Source organism: Geospiza fortis, unplaced genomic scaffold, assembly GCF_000277835.1.
Source record: "Geospiza fortis unplaced genomic scaffold, GeoFor_1.0 scaffold66, whole genome shotgun sequence".
NCBI classification, from domain to species: Eukaryota; Metazoa; Chordata; class Aves; order Passeriformes; family Thraupidae; genus Geospiza; species Geospiza fortis.
In genome coordinates this window covers 4,233,597-4,254,095 of record NW_005054312.1, presented here as the reverse complement: position 1 = coordinate 4,254,095, position 20,499 = coordinate 4,233,597, and the positions used below count along the sequence as shown (strand labels likewise).

Below are 20,499 nucleotides of genomic sequence, written 5' to 3'. Positions count from 1 at the left end.
CTGTTTGCTGTGTTTCCCTACTCCTCTCACTGGTCCCTGGGGGTCAGGAGGGTGTTTATTACAAATGAATGTTTAATGTCTGCCTTGGAAAGCTTCTTGTCTGGCTTGGAATTTCTGGTTGCAATGGAGAAGGGCCCTGTGGAGCATTATATGGGTCCTGAGAGTAGCTCCTGCATCTTGTTATTGCTTTTAGTGAGGGCTTCCTTGTTGTACTGGTTGGCAGCTCATTTGGCAGAGCTGACACCAATTGTTTTGTTTGACCTTCTCTGTTTCCAGTTAACCCCTGGTACAGGAGTCCACTGCAGTGAGAGTGAGCTGTGGAGACAGGACAGCCAAAGGAGATCCCTGACTCAGCTGCGCTGGGTTCCAGCAGGACACTGTTCAAAGGAGACACTGAGAAAGCAAAGCCCAAAGTGATCCAAATACTTCCTCCACCTCTCTTGCTCCTGAGGTGAGGCCCAGGAGGGAAAGAAGCCTTTAGCTGTAGACACTTGTGCTGTAGCATGGCTCTGACTGCTTTTACCTGGGATGGCAGCTGTGCCTGAACCTTAGCTTTCCTTCCCACCTGCCTTTAATTTAAGTGCAGCTGGTTTCTGCTGTAGCTAGGAGATGGAGTGTTCTGAATGCTCTAGTAGCATGTAAAAACTCTGGCAAGCTCCCTCTGAGGTGTACTTAGGTGAGGGATCTGCATGCTACACCTCTCCTTACTGTCTTGAGACTGACATGCTTGTGCCTTGGAGGAGCTGTCTGGTAATTTGCCCGGATGGGCTGGAGCTGTGCAAGTGTTGAGAAAGCTCTCAAAGGCTGTAAATCTTGATTGCGCCATCCATCGGTGTGAAAGAGCAAGGTTTCACAGCTGCCCAAGGCTTTGTCTTTTCTCCCAGTTGCTGCGCTCACTTTCCATGCTCCAAATAGCATTTTTCTGATAGAAAGCTCCTCCATGCTCCTAGCTTGAGCTCTGTGCTACCTTGCCAGCTGGTAGCTAGACATTACAGCTGACTTAAGTAATCACAATTATAAGCAACAGCTTTCCCCTGGTGAGTCAAAGGGAAGAAAAGTTTCCCCATGCAGGAGCTCTCTTTGGCATCTTGCAGCCAAGAGCTGCTTTCTGAGGGCCTTTAAACACCTAACTCCACCCAAAATGAAATACAGCTGTCTGTCCAGAGCAGCTGTCTTAGGAGCTATACCACAGCTCATCTGGAAGCCTTTTTGTGTGCTTGTGTGGCCCAAGAGACCAAGACAAATAATGCAGGAAAGGGTTTTTGTGCAGTTGTTTCCTTGTCATGCTTTCCTGATGGCAATGCCTACCTAATTAGTTGGGATGTTGTCCCCTCTAGATTCTTGTGGAATGCTGCAGTTAAAAGCTAAGGACTAGTAAAAGCTCTTGTTGCCAATTGTAAGGCCAATAGGCTTATATTAGTTCAAACTGTCTTTGCCAAACTGTTTTACAACTTGTGTTAGTCTTTTCTTTTTCCCTGTCTCTCAGTTTCACTGTTTCTAGGCTGGTACAAAACGCTGAATTGCAGATGTGCCCTTTATTGAAGTGCTGAAAAAAAATTGAAGCTGAAATTATAGAAAAAAGCACAGGGGAAGGTCAGGCAAAAGATAAGGCCGTGGTTATTTTCAAGACGTACCTTTCCAAGCAGCTCTGTAATAGAAAAACAGAATGCAGAGTCTTGGTTGGAAGAAATAGCCCTGGGTCCCACTTGTATGGAGGGAAACGTGAGAGTCAGAACCCTGCTCTATTGTTCAGGCTGGTAAAAAGTTGCATTTTGGTTTCCACAGACTATTACATGACCAGGCTTGGTAAGACAGGCATATCAGCATGTGCAGCATTTTAGGAATACTTCTAAAATTGTGGGCTAATGAGCAAGGCAGAAGTCCCACCATTCATGTCAGTGACATCTAAAGTTTTGAGAGTGGGACAGATTCTTTTGGTTTCATCTGAAACACTTCCAGAGGGCCAGGTTTTTCAGAAACAGTTAAGTATTTCTTGCCTCAGGAGGCTTGAACACCCAGACCGAGACATTTGTACTGATGCATCCCCAAACCACTGACCACTTCTAAAACTTTGTGAAGCTAGCCTCTATACATCTGTTTGGGATATGTTTATGGTCCTATTGCAGACAGTGTTTTGCCCTCAATTTCAATGGAATTATAGTTTCCCTTGGCATCCCTCCTTCTCTTGTATTCAAGGCTCAGAATTGCTCCTTCTCTAATTGCCTGAGTCCTCCAAAAGAGTGTTCACTGACAATACAGTGTTTTTAGAACAGAAATCATTGTCTCATTTTAATAAGTGTATTAATAGTTGGGAAAGCTAGAGAAAGATGTTTCTTTGCTGACACACTGTGACAGTGAGCCAAAGAGCTTGATTTCTGCAGCTCCAGAGGGGTGGCATCCCATTTCTCCAGTTCTGGGGGATCCTTTGGGACTCATCCAGCGTTGTTGCAGAATCTTCAGAGTATTGTGCCATATAACAACAACAATTGTCCTTGATCTAAACTGCATGAGCAATTCCACACTTGCAACTTCCATTATGCTAGACTGGTTTTGATTACTAGCTCTTTAAACAGCTGAATGAGAGAACAGTAGAGAAAAACAGTGGGATGGGTTGGGAGGAAAGTTGGTGATGAAAAACATTTGCAAATATGGAAGATGCCCTTGTAATCAAAGCTGGTATGAGTCCTTAAAAGCACCATCAGCAGAAAATACCAGCAAGAAATTAAAATCTGCCTTCTCCCTAGTCAGTCCATTCTGATGTGCTATAATTCTCTGAATGCCATGCAACACAAAATGGCTGTAAGGTGCTCAAACAATCGAGCCTTAGCTAAAGAAACAATTACCTCATCCCTATGTTTCTAACATGTGCTGGAGTTGCTAATACACCTACTGATAGCCATGTTTCTTTTGGACCATTGAAAAGTTTTGAAGTTTTGATCATTTTTAACACTGAATTCCAGGAAAAAATGCTGTCAGATTTGTTCTTTCATGAACGATTGCTGGTCAGAAAGATTGTTGTATTTGTTTTGGGGTTTGGGTTTTTTTTGTTGTTGTTTTTGTTGTGGTTTTTTTTGTGAGGTTTCGTTTGGTTGGGTTTTTTTAGGGTTTTTTTGAGTTTTTTTGGTTGGGTTTTTTTTTGTTGGTTTGGTTTTGTTTTTTTTTTTTTTAATGTACAGAGAGTAGAAAGGAAAAAGAAAAACACAGCTCTTATGAAAACTTTTAATTTTTGTTTTCTGGGAGAGGAATAGAATGGATGGATGTCTTTGCCTGGTGTTCACTTAGAGTTCTTTATCTTGCACAACTCTTTGTTTGGCTGATTCTGTATGTTCTTCATTCCTCCCAGTTACAGGAAGGAATTTCTGTCTGTATCTGATTCTTGGTACTTGAAAATCTAGTGGTTATTTCTGGAGGGCTCAGGTCTGCCTTTCCTCAGTTTTCTGCCATGGACAGCCCTGTTGTTCAATGACAGCATGATTTCCATCCTAGCCAGTTAAACTGTACTACCATGGGTGGTGTGTGACTTTGCTGGCTTGCATGTTCCAAGGAAGTTTATTCACTGGTAATTTTTAAAGTTGCTCTAATTTGATTTATGGGGGTGTATTTGCACTGTATTCTTCCATGATAGCCTTTATTCAGAAGAAAAGTTCAGTAATTCGCAGGGATCAATATTTTATTGTGGCTTGCTTGTACCTGTGCCCAGCCAGAGCCACCCCAGACTCCAGGAAGAAGCAGTTAAGAACAGCACAAATTTGGACTGAGGTGATGCAGAAATGATGTAACGTGTGGGCAAGGAGACCTGACCTGCTCAGTGGGGAATACACAGAAGGATTTGAGAGGAGAGGGTGGTTTCCTCCATGTCTTGGAAAATCAACTTTCTTTTCTCTTCGCACTCAGCAATTTGATTTCATGTGCTCTTCACCAGTTTCATTACTTCGAAAGACCAAAACCTTTGAACCATGAGCTGGATGTTGGGAACATGATGAAAATGCCAAGATGTGCTACAGAATGGCTTTGTTGCTGTGGTCAGAGGATTTAGGTGGAGTAGCAGGCACTGGAATGGAATTTTGCAAGATTTAACTCTTCATTTCAAGAGGATAATGGAACAAGATTGCATGTCCTTTTCCATAACTGACTGTGGCTTTCTCTTTGGCCTTTATCACTTGATTATTGGGTTTTGTGTACTTTTTCCTCTTGAAATACTCCTGCTAAGCCCTTTAAAATTATTGTGTGTTTCAAGAAAAACAATCAGGACTTAAGAGACATTTTTTTGGGAGTGGGGGAATCTGGAGTTTGTTTAAAGAAAGGGGATCTGAAGAAGATAAAACAGAGATGTCAGTTATGCAGAACTAATGACACATTCCAAAGGAGAGTTGAAGAGCTATACAACTCCATGAAGTGCTCCATTCTCTAGTAGCTTTTTCACTGGGAAATCTTTTGAAGGACCAGAATCACACACACATATATTATACATAAAACTCTGTAATACATGAAAGTCTATTTGAATCTAACACTGCATGAGGAAGCCCATGGCATTCTCATGGAGCAAGCAAACTACACTAAATTCCCTAGGCAGGAATCAAAGCCTTTCCAAACTAACCTCATTACCAGCAGATGTTTGAATTGCTATAATAGACATACACCCTTGCTGCACATACAGTGTGTGCTGCCTTGGATGTCTGGGGTTTTTTCTCCCCTTAGATGCTCCTGTAATTCTGGGAATATCCTGCCCAAAATTTTCAATGTTCCTTCCCAGGTGAATCTGAGGAAAAAGCTACAACAGATAGATGAGAGCCTTTAAAAAGTAGGAGAGAAAACTGCCAGATTGTAGAGCTAATAGAGTAACAGCTTGAGTGTGAAAACCCAAGTGCTGTGCTGCAGTATCCCAGGGATCAGCCAGCCCTTTATTCAAGGAAAGAGGAGAGAGCTGCAATAGCAAACCTAAATTAACAATTCAGGCTGACAGAAAGCATCATTTCTGAGTCAAACAAGAAAAAAACTTGAAAAACAGTTAGATTGACTGTTGTTTATGCACTACAGATATTTCAAACTCAAGAAAAACTGAGGAAGTACTGATGGTTGTTAAATGATGGTTTAAAATTATTTGAAGTAGCTATTAATATTGCAAATGCTTCTGTTAGGCAACCTGCTTCCTTGGGGCAGGTAATTTAATCCTATTGCTCAGAAGTGCAGTTGGTTTCTTCTTCCAATAGGTTTAGGGCACAGAGGGCATTTGAATTAATGAGAGGCAGACATAGTGGGGAAATACTCCATTATCCTTAGCCTTTGGTAAGTCTGGCTAATTAGTGAAACACTTGAAAGAGATGTCTTTCATTTCCATGCAGTTTCAAAATATTTTTTTCATCTGGTAGGGTTATCATGTGTGTTGACTGTTAACACATGGGTAATATATGAACCATCTACCTTGGAAGTACCTGCACTAGAGTGGTTCTGAGTTGGTAAGTTGAAAGCCCCATGATTAGGTATATCAAAAAACTTCACAAAACTGCACCTGCCAGCGCTTCTTTGGCCTCTTTGGGGCAATATTTGGGTGCCAGCTAAGAATTCCTTGTGATTATTTACATCAGAATTCCTAAATCTCCTCCCCATGAAAATGAGAAGCATTAGTAGCCCATCACCTTTGTTTTTAAGAGTGAACTTTACAAGCTGTAAAAGGAACAAATTTGAGTGAAAAACAGGAGAGCAGGAAAGGAAGAAACAGTGATCTCCACGCTGGAGGAATAAGCTTCAAGACTGAAGATGTTTTCTTCCCAGTTCATCCACTGGCTTCTTGCCGGATCTTTACTGCCAATGTCTCTCTGGATTTCTGCTTCCCACCTGTAACAAGGGAAATACAATTTTTTCCCTGCTTTTTATTTGTTTAGTCAGCTAGCTTTTAGGGCAGGGAGCTCTTTTATGCTGCGCACAGTAAGAAGCTTGGTTCTGTGGGACCAAGGGATATCACCTCTTGTGATATGAACAGTAACAAAGGGGCAGGAAGATGTGCAAAGGCATGTTTGGGAAAGATGGCCAGTAGTTCACTTTTTTTTCCCCCTTTCTCTTTTGGGGGGAGGGGACAAATTCCTTCACCTTAGTTGCCAGGGAAGTTAAAGTATTTCCAAAATGTAACTTTGAATAGTTTGCCGCAGTTCAGCATGGTGGTAGGATCCCCAGTAGCAGTGGTTGCCATGAATATGATTGCCATTCTTGTCATTGATCCCAGATCAGGTAGTTTTTCCATTTCAGGGTATGGGAAAAAAACCCCTGTATTATTTTGTTAGCATTAAGTAGTAATTGTGAGTGTTAACAGCTGAGCAGCCAGCAATGTTGATGGGGAAACTCCTGGGTGTGGGGCTCAGTGCAGTGCTGTGGGTAGAGGTGGTGGATTTGGCCAGTGTCTGATCATGTCATATGATGTGCACCCAGATGTGTGCTGGCTGTTCCCCACAGCATGTTGAAGAACTCTCTCACATACTTGACATATCTAAACTCAGGTTTCCGAGGTGAGTCAGATTAACCAGAGGCATTGGATGTTGTGACTTACAGTCTCCCTGGCCAGAGTTTCTGTGGGAAAAAATTATTGTGCAGGTAGATATGTACCTTTAATTTTCAGACATTGTCACAAGACCGTTTTCAGCAGGGCAAAATTTATTTTGCCCATAGTCTGGTCTGTAACTGGAGTTGCATCTGGTGCTCCTGGGAATGCCAAATCTCACATCTCATCTGAAATGCCAATGAGCCCATATGAAGCTGTTAATGTTTGTGTGAGGTTTTTTAGTCCTCATTACCAACCTGATAGAAAGATAATTCCTCAGCTGTTTTTCCAACCTGTGGGATTTTATCCACTTAATTAATTTTCTTTCTTGTTAAGAAAAATCTCTTTATGCAACATGGAGCTGCACTTGACTTGCTTTTCAGAGACCCTTCTCATGTCTGTGTCAAAGGCACAGAGGCCCCAGAAATGGGAGGGTGAGCCCTAGGGGCAACATGCTTGTGGAGGCTGAGCTTGGAAATGCTGCCTTGCATGCTAAGGGCAGGCTCCTGGAGGGGAGTTAAATCTACACAGTGGAGGGGATCCTGGTTCCTTCCCTGCTCCCATCTTTTGCTACCACTCAGCAATAAAATGGAAGCTAGTGACATGACCAAAGGATAACAGACCATTTGCTGAATGCCTGCTGAGTTTAAAATGCCAGCCTACACCACCCTCCCCAACCCTTCAGCATGTCAGCAAGCTGTGTAAATAAATACACATATCAAACAATAAGCAGACGCCTTTTTAACATGCACTGTTTCAGGCTGAGATACTCAGTTCTGGTGCAGCTCATCTCAACATCTGTCAAGCTAATGCCAACTCCACAGCTCCCTTTCACCTATATTTAATGCACAAAGATTTGTGTTGTGTTAAGTAATGAGGAATTGGTTTGCTTTACATCTGTTTTGGTGTTATTTCTGATGCATAAAATGTTAAATGGGAATGCTTTGTGTTCCTCCTGATGTCTGTGTCAGTGTGTAGTACAAACTCTCGTTGCTTATGCTTGATTAAGTGGCTGTGTGTGGCTGTGATAATGTGTGTGGTTGTACAAGTATACAAGGAAGAAAAAAAAGTAATTTGCAAAACATACCACTGGGGCCCCAAAGCATAGAAACATTGAGGTGGGGAGAAAGCTGTGACGAGGGTTAGATTTAAAAGAAAACTTTTTTTTTAGAAACTAAATTCCAGTAGTCATGCCCCTTAAATCAAACTCAGGAGCCACAGAGTCTAAAGCCTCAAGGGTGTGGGGCTGCGTGCAGTGCTGTGGGAGCAGCACCCTTGAGCTGCCAGTCCAGGTCAGGTCATGTCTAATCCAGGGTCTTGTCTCTGATAGCAGCCAGTGCTGATTGGGGAGAATGTGAGACTGGGGCAACAACCGGGAGAAATTCCACACTGAGCTTTTGTTTATTTTTGTTTTCATATTAAAAATGCATTGAGCCCAGATGATCCATAGACCTCTATTGAAAATTCACCTGCAGGCTAGAGGAGTGTTGGATGCTCTAGTGCTGCTGTCCATCTCTGTCCCTCCACATCAACCTTGGAGAAGAAGCCCGCTTTTTATTTCCTTAATTCACATTTCTCGCATGCTACTGCTTTTACTCTGGTGAGATACTAAGGAATCACATTTTTTTAAAAAATAAAACCAGCCAGACTCTTTATGCATGAAACAAGTGTTTAAGACAGCTCTCTATCAGACTTTTTGGAGTCTGCTGAGAGAAAGGAGAGTCACTTTCAATTGGATTAAACAAAGCAGAGGGTAGAGGAGAGGCATGATCCTCCACTGGAGAGGAAGATTTATATGACCTGATATATCTTGTGTTTCTTAATGTTCCTTGAATAGAGATGATTGAAATCTTCTCATCTGAGCAAGCACACACAGAAGACAAAATACATTATTAGTGACCCTAAATATAGTATAGCTTCTGCTTCTGATCACAGTGGTGCATCAACTAGAATAGTAATAGGGGATGAATGAGGCTTGCTTACATGGATAGACCTGTTCTTCCATAATGGAAAGGGAAAATTGCTACTAAAGGTGCCATTGAATCAAAATTTTGATGACTCTTGGTATGCCTGCCTGAGCCACTTTCCATGTTGTGGTTTCAGATCACTTTACAAACTTGAATAAACTTTCCCCCTCACTGTCTCCAAAGGCTGGGAATTAGTATTCAATACCTTATGTCTGAAAGGACTAGGACTGTGTGTAACAGGATATGTTTTTGTTAGGCAGCAGGCACTTTGTCCTGTGCAGAAGCATATGGATGTGCATTTTCTGCATACAAGCACTTCACAAATATTTGCCCTTCCCCTTCGAAGAAACCAGGATGTGGCTGGTATGTGTGTATTTGAAACGCCAGGTTGTACAGAGCAGAGGAGTTTTGAAAACAAATACCCATGGGAGGATGAACCACCCTGAAAGTGCTGAAAGAGTCCACTGGAGACACAGGCATGGAGAACATCTGCCCAAGTACCATTTGGTGGGCCCTTGCTCTGCTCATTAGACCATGATGACCCTCTATTGCATGTAAGAAGAATGTCAGGGTGCAGAGCACTCCTCACCAATGCCCCTGTGTTCCCACTAAAGCCTCTCTCTCATCCTGGACAAGTGTGAAATAACACCTTTGTGCTGGGGAGCAGGGAGCTGCTGGACAGAGGGCTGATACCCTGTGCGGGGGGGGATTTCCTTTCATGTGGTCTGGTGTGACATTAGCACTTTCCAGCTGGCTTGCAGGTGGCTTTGAAAAACCTGGATTGACAAATGGCAGTTCAGCTCAGTATGGCTGTCATCGTCAGACAGCATGACAGAAATGGGGAGCTTGACATGTCCTGCTGCAGCCCTGTCTCAGGGAGGAGTTTCTGTGACAAGACCCTCTCTCCCAGCTTTTCATCTCGATCCTGAAGGAGGTGCTAAGTGTTGTGTGATGCAGAGGGGTCAGAGATGCTACCTGATGTTTCACATGGACAGTTGGTGTTGGCCCTGAGATCTGGAAAGGCTGGGTAGGGCAGAGGATTTGGGCTTCAAAAGAAAGCAAATCAACAAGATGGACTAGAGAGGAGAGAATTAATATCATGAAACGGATTTACATGGCGCCATCTTCATATCTGAACTGAAGCTGTCAGGGAGAATGAGATCCAGACTCGCTGCTGTTCTCCAGAGAGGAGCTGCTATGGAAGGATTGCTCAGTTAAAGTGATGGCCCCACCTCTGTGCCCCGTGTCTGGCTGATTTCTGCAAGTAGAAAACAGATGCAATCTGGCATGATCCCTTCTCCTCTCCCACAGGCCTTTCATGCTGTTCTGCAGGCTCTGATTTACCTTCTTTTGCTTGCCTTATTGCTTTCGCCCCTGTTGGTACTGTTGGTGTCTTCCTCCCACCCTTACCTGCCTCTTAACTCCATCACCTTTTTTTGATCCTCAATCATTTCTGGCTCCCTGCATTCAGAATAAGTGGTACTTTGGTGTCTATCCAGTAGGTGAACAGATGTGTGCATGTTTGTTGCCTACAATACAGAAAGGGGGTGTGTGTGTTAAACACTTAACTACCTATGTTTTATCACACACCACTCCATCCTCTGCTCTGGAACTTGCCTCCTGGGGACTCGCAGCATCTCTTCCTGGGCATGACTCTCCTCTGCTGTGCAGAGCAGTAAGAGGGGAAGATGCAGAGCAACTGTGTTGCTTCCTCCTTATTCTGCTAGAAATAGTCCTGTCCTCCTATTGCCTTCCAGTCAAAGCCCTTTTCTGGTCAGCCTTATGAACTGGAAAGTAAGGAAGAAGATTTTGCTTTTAGTCCTGACCTTGATAGGGTCTTCATGGTCATTGGGAGATGCTTCCCCTCATTTCCTTCAGGTGTACAAGAAAGAGTTGGTCTTTCCCAAGCAGGAGGAAGTAAAACAAGGTGGCAGCCTTCTCCTCAGGTCCAGTATGTGTCTTATGTATTTTCTTTGCTGTTTCTGACAGGTTGACCAGCCTTGATCACAGTGTTAGAGACCTGAAGCAAGGATCCTGACAGATGCATATTCAGTACAGCCTGACTTCTTGAGGAGAACAAGAATTTCCCTGAAAGTCTGTCCCCTCAAAGCAGCGCACAGGTAAGGCAGACAGTGCTTCTGATGCTCAGGCTCGCTTGCACTAGATTGAGCAAATTACTTTTTTCCATTCATTTGGCTCAAAAAGGGCTTTGTCACCACTGCCTGCCACGTCTGCAGGGATGAAAGCTTACGATGTATTTACAGCATGGGGAACGTTTCTCAGCAAAAATGTACTTTCAGAGGATCAAGACTGCCCATATGGTTGAGATAAATATAGGTTAAAAGCTTGGGAGGAATGTGCTGAAAAAAGAAAAATTTGACATATGAGGTATTAATAAAGCAATACTTAGATTTTGTATTCTAAAATAATTTTATATAGAAAATACCTTAATTTAAACAGAAACCTTTTTAAGAAAAAGGAATAAAGGAATGTGTGTTGTGGAGAAGGCGTTTAGTAAGAAATTAATTTAATAATGTTGTTTTCAACACGGAAAGATGTATCAGGTCATCTGTAAGTGGAAAAAAACAAACACAAAAGCCTTGCAGTTCTAATTGCTATGACTCATGGAAACCAGATCTAGAAAAAATGAGGCCCTTTAGTCCAAACTCTTAATCCCCTACTAGTATGTAACATCGTTCCCAGCAGCGTCTACCAGCCCTGATTTAAATGATGGGATTTTCCCTTGTCCCCTTGGGATACTATTGCACAGACTAATAGAATTAATCTGCTTACTTCTCTTTCAACCCCTGACCGCTGCAGATGCAATTAGTAGTAGGTGATGGGGGGATTCTGTTTCCTAGGCTGTATTTTGAAGGCTTAGGGCTGTATTGTGTTAAACCAGACGTCAGTTGCAAGCGTGTTTGCATGAGTGTGGCTTATCTGTCAGTACTCATTACAGCCCCATAAACGTCTCTGAACTACATTTCTCAGACTTAGGAGCTTTTCTACAGTCGTAATTCAGGATCTGATAAGGTCCAGACTAATGTATTTGAATGCCTGTGAGAAAGATAACATGATTGGGAGCTAAAGTGAAATGCAAAGTCATATGCTGCCTGTGCTAGAGACTCGAAGAGGCAATTTACTTCTGTGCTTCTGGAGCATTCTCTGGTCTCTTTGGCTTTTCTCCCAGACAATTTGGTAGGATGAAATTCCTTTTTGCTGTGTGTGGTGCTGCTGGAGGTACTACTTCACCTTTCCATCTGTGAATTTCAGGCTTGTCTTAGATGAATGGTGTGGGCTTCTTCTAATGTTTACTGAAAGGTTACAGTTAAATAATCAGATACAGTCAAATAAATTTGAGATGGAAAACCATAGCTGGTTGTATTTAGTTAATACAAAGTAGAGAATCTTTCTGTGACATTTCACCTGGGTTTTCTTCCTCATATTGGGAAAAGTTTTATTAGGGAGAACAGTTCGTTTCTAAGGCAGATGAATGCTGGAATGCAGATGATTTGGTTACACCTGGAGAGTACAGCAACACCTGAGCTGTACAAATTCCTTGTGGGGATTCATCCACTTCCAAAGTGATTTAAAACCAACATCCTAATAAAAAAAGCAACTGCAATATAATTGCCATTGGATGTTTGAATGAGGCTTCAATGTGAAATGGAGCCTGGGGGTCCTGAAAAACTGGGCATGTGCCAGCCTTCCACATGGGCTCTGTCCTCTGGCACTAAAGGAGGAGGTTACAGTCCCGTTCCTCCTCCCTCTCAATAAATCCTGGCTCTAACATGCCATAGCTTTTCTGGAGTATTTCTTCAAACAGAAAGCCTAAATATAATCTTAGCCACTTAGCCACTGGTGCAATCTTTCATTATCAAGATAAGTTAATTAAACTTATTAAAATGTGACTAAGTTGCCTGTGTTTGTCAGATACAAAATTCTTAAACACTGAAGATTTTAAAGCTTTGATATGCTCAATGAGTCCTGCTCTAATTTTCCCATTGTTTTTAATTACTTGAAACTCTTTTCCAGTTTGGCGCTTGGCTGCTTCACGTGGTTTCATAATGTGCTTTAAAGCATGGAGAGGTGGAGCCTAAAGCCGGGGGTAATGATCCGTGGCACTCTGGATCATCTGCAGCTTATGTTCCCTGTCCCTGCTTTGCCAGGCAAGCTTTGTTCCAGTGAAAGTGTCAGTAAGCCCAAGGCAGATAGGCATTGCTCCTCCTCTCCCCTTCACTTTTTCTTTACCCTGAAAGTTTATCTTGTGCTCGCCTTTTAAAAGCTTTGCATTAGCTGGGGGGCCGTGAAGTAAAAGGCATGCTTTAAATACAGATGCTGGTGATAGTCCTTTCAAAAGCTACATTTCTCAAGTTGGGAGCTATTGACCCCTTTCAGTGCAGTCATAAAGAAATTCAAGAGGAAATGGAGGGTGAGGGCCAGCGGGGAATATATATATATAATTTTTTTCCCCCAAGTCTTCTTCTTACTCCACCCCTGCCAATGGGATACCAGTGGCCATATAAGGAAAATGGCATAATGTTACATTTTTTCTAAGAAATCGATTTCTTGCAGTTACTTTTTCTTCCCCCCTCACTGAAAGTTGTTCTGTTTTGATGCAAGCTCTAGGCAAAAGGAAAGTGGTTGCCCATGCTACACATGGTATAGCATCCAGGGCTGTGCAAAAGATTTACTTTGTCTCTGTTATCTCAGTTCAGGTGATGAGGCAAAGCAGCAAAATGGCAAATGATGAGGTCCAGCTACTATGACCGGAGGAGAGGATGTTGCATTTTCCTGCATCTTGAACTCAGTAATAATGAGTAATAATGATGTTTGTTTTCTTGCCTTCTTTTTCTTGCTTAAGAGGATGCTCAGGCCATGGGCCAGGCAGAGAGCACCCCTCTGCATCCCTTTTCATTCACAATCTCCCTTCATATTCATACATGTTTGCAGCTGAAGTGCTGAGTGAGTGGCATGCACCGGTCTGGGCCAGCAGCTTGCTCTCTGTTGGATGGCCAAGCCCACTGCTGGGGATGAACACAGCCTGATATCCCAGCAGGCAGGTGAAATGCTTGAGCCAGCAGGAAGCCAGGCTGCAAGCAGCAGTGTTTTGGGGATGAAGTTCTGTGGGTAGCAGGGGTCAGTCTAAACATGCACCAGCTCAGGGAAAGGACTCCTGAAGTTTGGGATTTTTTCCTGGTGCAACTGTCACTTGTTGATGAACAGAAGCTGCCTGCTTCTGACTTCAAACACATCCACTTACCAACTTCTACAAAGGAACAGCTGGAGCAACATGAGCACAAAAAAGGCTGAGTCCCCTGACTCCAGAAAGCAGAGGCAGAGCCTGGAGTGGGAAAAGCATAGGTTTGGGAGCTGGGAAAAAGATAAATCTTGGAGAGGAATGAGTGTGTCTTGTGCATGTGAGCATAAGATTTGGTCACTCTTCCTTTTGCATCCTCTTGTAACCTCTTGAATTGAAATGCAGTTTTTACTTGTGCTTTGTATGGTTGCTATCACTTCTGGTTCCTTGTGAAGCTCTGCTGATTGTCCCCATAAAAATCTGTTCAACAACTGATAACGTTGCAAACTTGTTAAAAATTTAAGCAGAAAAACCCAACTCCTTCTTAGAATGAAGAAGCAACAAATTTTGGGGTTCATTTACCACAATTATGTCACAATACTCAATATGTGTTTTGCTGAGGTGTGATTACAGAAGTGGAAAAAGGGAAAGTAGTTTCTATAAACACATTTTTGGGCAGAATATTAATAGTTCAATATTATTATGATGATTATCAGCATGTGCAGTGAAAATATACACTTTTTTTCCTTATTAAAATGTTGAACAGTTTGACAACTTCTAAAGAAACTGCAATTTTGTGAGAATGGAGTAAGGAATTTTTAAAGGTTCAGAATTTTTATATAAGCCTGTAAATGGAGGCTGCATTGACCAAAAGAATTGGATATCATACTGAGAAAGTTCTAATTTTCTTTAATTTTTCTTTTGACTGTGAATTAAATTGTTTGGAGAAGCTGTGCTCTCCAATACCTACAAAATTAGTCTCCAAGAGAATCTTCCTCTATCCTAAATTGTATTTATACTAGAAATAAAACTGGGGAAACCTTCTGGGCTTTACTTTACTCTGGGCTTGTTTTAGCAGGGGAATGAGCTCACTCAGCTTTTTCTTCACGAAAGGCAATTTGGTGCCCCCTAAATGCTGTCCACGGTGGTATTAAGAGGAGCTATCACAGCGAGCGGTGTGGAACGATGCGATGCCCCATGTGCTCAGTTCTCAAATTACCAGTGAAGCGGCAAATGGCTTCTGACATGTACATGGCTGGCATGGGATGTCTGAGTTAGCTCTGCACAGATAAATGGGATGCTCCTGGCCCGGCAGCCGTTGTTCCAAGCTCCCTGCAAGCTCCCAGGCCAGGTGTTTTGGTGGCAGCCTGCTTGCACTGTAACTGTCCCAGGAGCTGCAGGGGCTGATGTTTGCTGTGTGCGCTAACTGGGAGAGAGAAGCGTCGAGGGTGAGTGCCAGGTCAGCCATGCATCCCGAGCACCTTCTCTGAGCAGCAGACTTGTGATCTCAGCTGGGATAGAGGGAGGTTTCAGCTCTTCTGCTGCAGGACGTGCTCATCTGGCTGTAAGTGGCTGCTGACAGTGTGGCACGGGTTTGCCACTTCTGTCTCTAATGGCTCTAGAGGACTCAAATGTCGCTACAGCTGATTCTGCCAGCAGTGGGTTGACCTTTTGGGAGGTATTGTCCCAGGGACTTGGAGCTAATCCTTCTGATGCTAACCATGGGGCATGTGGGGACTGGTTTGGGCTATGCTGTTTCCCTATGAAGTTGGGATCTTGTGTAACATGGAAACGACCATGATGGAAGAAGAAAGAAATTGTCATTAGAAATATATCTCTAACAGCTCCTGTCACTTACATTGAATGCTTGTTTGACTAACTCTATCATGGGTAAAGTGCTTTGTCAAGGGAAAATGAGGTCTACTCAATGTGACAGGACAGGAAAGCAGAGCTGCCTTTCATTGTTGTGCCATGTCCTGGGTGAGTGGCTGAGATAGGGTGTCCCTGAGAACAGCAGTGAAGGCTTTACATTGCTTATTTTGAGACCTACAAAAGTACAGTCACTTTTGATTTATGCATTTTGAAAATTATTGAGTAAAGCTGGGGACTTAATTTAAAAGCTGCTAGAACGATTCTCTCACTGTAGAGACTTCTCAGGAAACAGATACATAAGAGGGGTATGTGTGCATGTATTTGAAGCTTTATTCTTGGGCTTGTAAGTAAGAGCTGGGATCAGTGAAAGGTGATAACTACTAAAATCAGTAATAAGGATAGTATTACACTCTAAGTAGTGAAGTGGTTTTGGGGAATTTTGCATTCAATTATTAGCTCTGTGCCTAGACTGCACACTGACAGTGGGAAGTAGCTTGATTCCTCTCTGCCTTCCTTCCTCATCTATATAAAGATGGTAAAATAGCTGATAAGATTTTTCTTGTAGGAGATGTATTTTATTTTGTGTAGAAACCAGCTTTGTGGAACTTTGCATTCCTCTTCATAGAAATCTGATGATGAAAATGTTTTACTTCTAGAAGGTTTGTCTTCCTATTTTCCCCTGTTGTTCTTCCTTTCTGTGACAAAACAGGAATGGGAAGAAAAAATTAAAGAACTAATCCAGAAATTCCCTTTCCTCCCTTGTAAAACTGCATATCAAAAAAAATCTATTCTATTCTTACATTAAAAAGACAATAAATTGAAAACTAGTTGATTTTTAAACTTGCAGAGCATGCAAAAGGTTATTATTACTATCAAGTGCCCTGACCTGTTTTAAAGCTGAGGTTTCTTTCTTGCTTGCATTGATGCATCTATTTAGTCAAAATCTTGAGAGCTCTTTTGAGACAGGAGCCTACACACGGGTCAGCTGCTGGCCAGGCTTGTGCACCGTAAAGATAATGATAATCTAATGCCTGGTTTGTCCTTTGTAAGATGACTCATGTTCCAGTTTCCTTCTAATGGATGGGAGTTGCATCCTTGGCAGACATTACATTTGTTGGCAGCTGTTGGCAAATAAAAAAATAGGAGCAGCCTTGGACATGCTTGTGCTGGACATTCAGGGCTGTTCTCCTCAGAAGCAAGGGTCAGCAGAGCTAAGGTAGAGAGGACAGGCTTTTGTGGCTGGATGAGATGGAGGCAGTTATAAAGGCAGTGCTCTGTCTGTATTTTAGCTTCCAGTGCCCAGCACATGGAGGTCTTGAGCTGAACATGTCTGCAGCTGTTCCTGTCCCAAAAACAGGGAGTAGAGCACACATGAGTGGACCAATACCTCCAGCAGCATGTGCAAATATAAATGAATTTCAAAGAAGTATGTTTAAGACACATAAATTTGCTTTTTAAACATCTGTGAAAGGTTTATTTTCAAATGCCCAATCACTAACGAGGTGCTAATTTTCAGATGGACTTGTAGCACTGTCTTGGCATTTTAAAGTATCTAGGAGCACTAACAGGCTTAGTCCCTCCCTGAAGCATGGCGGGAGCCAGCCCCTGAGATCAGGAGGGTAGCAGGAAGCTTTTCCTGTGAACTGGCCTTGTGTAACTGCCACCTTGAACTCTTTCTGGCACTTTTCCCCGGTGACTGTTAATGACAGAATATTAGAGTTTGTGGCTATCCAACCCAATGGTTTCCCCATGCTCTGCAGCAGGGTTATCACACGGGCATTATTGCTGCTGTCTGGGTAACTCTTTCTGGTGCTAGAGAGAAAGATGGACACCCAGTGCAGTACAGAGGACATGTTTGGCAAGGCAGAATTTGTCACTGACTCCTCAAACTGACCTGGACCATTTATAACATTTCTGGCTGCAATGCATATCCAAGAGTACATTCCAAGAAAGCTAAAAATAATATCCTCAGCCTTAACTTATTTCTCCCACAAGGATTCAGTTAACAAGAAGGAAAGAGTTTGTTCTTTTTTACCCCCATGCAAAACACTCAGCTCTCAGAATGGAGCTATAAGTTTATCACAATTATTGGCCTGTGAGTTGGATTCATGTATGGATCACGTTACTGGAAAGTGTAATTATTTGCCAGGATTGCCTTTGCTTTTCCATTTCCCTTTCCATCTCCCAGTTCTGTATGTTATCTGGTAGCAGCACTGAAGGCCAAAGTCTCTCTGAACTGATTGGAACCAGGAGTTGGCATTCTGCTGTTCTGGGTCCTTCTGCCAAAAGCCAGTGTTCACGGTAAAGACTGTAAGTGCAGACTACTCACATGAGCACAATTTATGGTTGTTTAAAATACCTGAAGATCAGTACAGCAAAGCTCCGGTTCTCCTGGAGACTTAGTGTGACCACAGGGTGGAAAAAGTTGTGTATATTCCACAAATCATCTCAGGAAATGTGGATAAGTGATGGTGACTTCTAAAAAGCAGTGATGAAATGTTTTCTGTTTTTTGTTTTGTTTTTTGTTTCAAGATGTAGTTGGAAAGAACTAATTTGGAAAAGTGCAAATTAGCTAAATGTAAATCCAGATGTTTAGGACTAGCAATATAAATCCCCAGGGGTACTCAGTAGTCCTGAATGTTAGGTGTACAAAGCCAATCCCAAAGTGCTGCGTGAGCTCCTTGGGATCTTGGTCTTTTGGTCTGTGTTATTTTCTATTGGTCAGTAGTAATGACAATTGATGAAAAGTCTAGTGTTATGATGGTTCTTTTCCTGTGAATAGAAAATCAGCTGTGCATATCAAGTGTGTGAATCACATCTCTAGTAGGCCATTTTTATGAAAGACAAAAACTGCACAAACTTTTATATCCAAGAATCTTCACAGAGACCGTGATCTTCATAAAATCAAGTTAAAATTAAGTAAATAGATTCAGTCAATAGTAGGGCTACATATATATCTATATATTTGTTAACATTAAAATATTTACTTCCAGATTTTTTAATGCAATATATTTTTTTGTTTAGAAATGCCAAGCTGATCTTTTTAATATCGAAAAATGAAACCTACATCTTCCTATTAAAATTAGATCCAAACATTTTATAAAAAGAGACTTTGTGTGGTGTTTTGTTTGGGGTAGTTGGTGGTTTTTAAGCTAGAAAATGTAAAAAAATAAAATTTCATCTTAGATTCAACAAAACTTTGGGCAATTAATGGGAAGGAATACCTTTGTATTGTTTTTGTTTTAGAACAAAACAAAAAGAATTAGAAGAAGAAATCTTTACCAGTTCAAACTGAAGCAATTCTTCCCATCTGATTTGGCCTTTTTTTTTTTTTTTCTTTTTGTCATCCAAACAACAGAGTCTTTTGATCATCTTGCTATGTTCTTTCTGGGTATACTGATGCAGAGTCATTTTCGTTTGGTTAGGTTTTTTTTTAAATATAAAATTTCTTTTTGTGCCCCATTTCTGAAAGGGTTTGGGGCTTGTCTGGCAGGCATTACTCTTATTTCTGCTGATGAGTCGCTTTTGCCACTCTTAGTGGCAGGGAGACTGCTCTAGGTTTTCCAGTTCCTATTTTTTCATACACCTGTGAATTACTGAATACTCTCAGCTGCAGGTCAAGGAATAAAGCATGAATACTCGTTGTTATCATTAAATGTTTTCTTTGCTAATTCTCTTTTATTGTGTCCCAGTGACTTGCAGCTGAGGATTAAAATAACTGCCTTCAGCACCAGCAGTAGGCTCTGTTTGGAACCTCCAAAGGGCATTGTTTATCTTCCCTGTATCCCTTGTACTGAGCCTGCCCAGGATGAGCAGCTCACCCCTCCTCATTCCAAGTGGTTCTGTTACTGAGGAATGTTGGACAGATACCATTATACACATAGTAGAAGTGCCCCCAGATTTGGGGTTTGAGCTTGATTTAAAGGGGAGGAGGATGGAAGGGGAGGGAATGTTTGTTTTTTGTCAGGAGAAACCCTGACAGTAGTGCTTTGCAGAACAGTTTTAAATACACTCCTCAGGCAGGGAGGTCTGTGGGTGCAGGCGAGCTGTTCAAGTGTTTCCATGCAGTGCTCAGGGCTTCCATCCCAGGCACGTACTTCATTATTGCTTCAGGGAAAGGCATTCTGGGAGTCATCAATCAGCATCACTCTGGGCTTCTTCTCAATCAGAGCTCCTCTGATGTGTCTTTCAATGCTGTTCATTTTGTTTTTAATTTCTGAATGAGGGATCGATTTGCAGAAAACAGCACCAGGCAGAAGAGTTGGTTTTGCAGTGGGTGAAAGCATCTGGAGTATTTTCTCCAGAGCACTTAAATGGGTATTTTAAGTTGTAGGTCCTCAAGAAGACAGTGGTGGCAGTTCTTTGCTGAAGTGTGCTCTGAAGATCTCAGTGGTTTCCTAACAAAAGATTAAGTTGTCTCCTTGGATCTTTGCTGTCACCTCTGATCTGGAGCACTTCTTGTCTCAGAAAGGACCCCTGTGCTTCAGCTTTACAGTGGTGCCATATCACTGTCCTGCCCCTTATTTATCCTTCTGTCCCTCCATTTACCATACCTCCAGATTCTTTGCTGCAACTCTTCTTGCTTTTGCTGAGGCAGTGTTGCAAAATGGACATTTGGGAAGGGAAAAGCTGTAAAAAAGATTTACGTGATTCAAGATAGTCTTTATGTACATAAGACTTTGGGGGGAAAAGCTTATCTGATTTAAAAGATAGAAAGTTTTGCCCTTCCTCTGTCAGTGGATGAACTCAGATTGAAATCCAGGACACCTACCTGGTACACAGATCCCACCTCACCCTTCTGACTTAAGCAAATTGCTGTAACATTGGTGTAGCTGGCTGGGAAGCCACACCCTGTACTGGAAAGGATGGGAATTACATGCCCTGAGTTTATCTCCTCGAGGACATCTGTACAAAGTGCACTTAGGCCATTATTTTCTGATGTCCCATGCCATTGCCCACAAAGGAGAAAAGAAGGACTATACTTATTTTTCCCCAAAGTTCAACTGGAGTTGAAGGGAGGTAGTTCTTTACCTCCCTTAATGAGTAAC

At 42.3% G+C, this 20,499-nt stretch overlaps 1 protein-coding gene across 5 annotated transcripts in view; it reads left to right on the top strand.

The window, feature by feature from the left end:
* Nucleotides 1–20,499, top strand: part of TSPAN18 (tetraspanin 18) — a 120,083-nt gene that overhangs the window by 50,287 nt on the left and 49,297 nt on the right. For all 5 annotated transcript variants that reach the window (XM_031055749.1, XM_031055745.1, XM_031055746.1 and 2 more), the window contains one exon: nt 10,489–10,619. The gene's annotated coding sequence lies outside the window, so the exon portion shown is untranslated. The remainder of the gene's footprint in view (nt 1–10,488; nt 10,620–20,499) is intronic.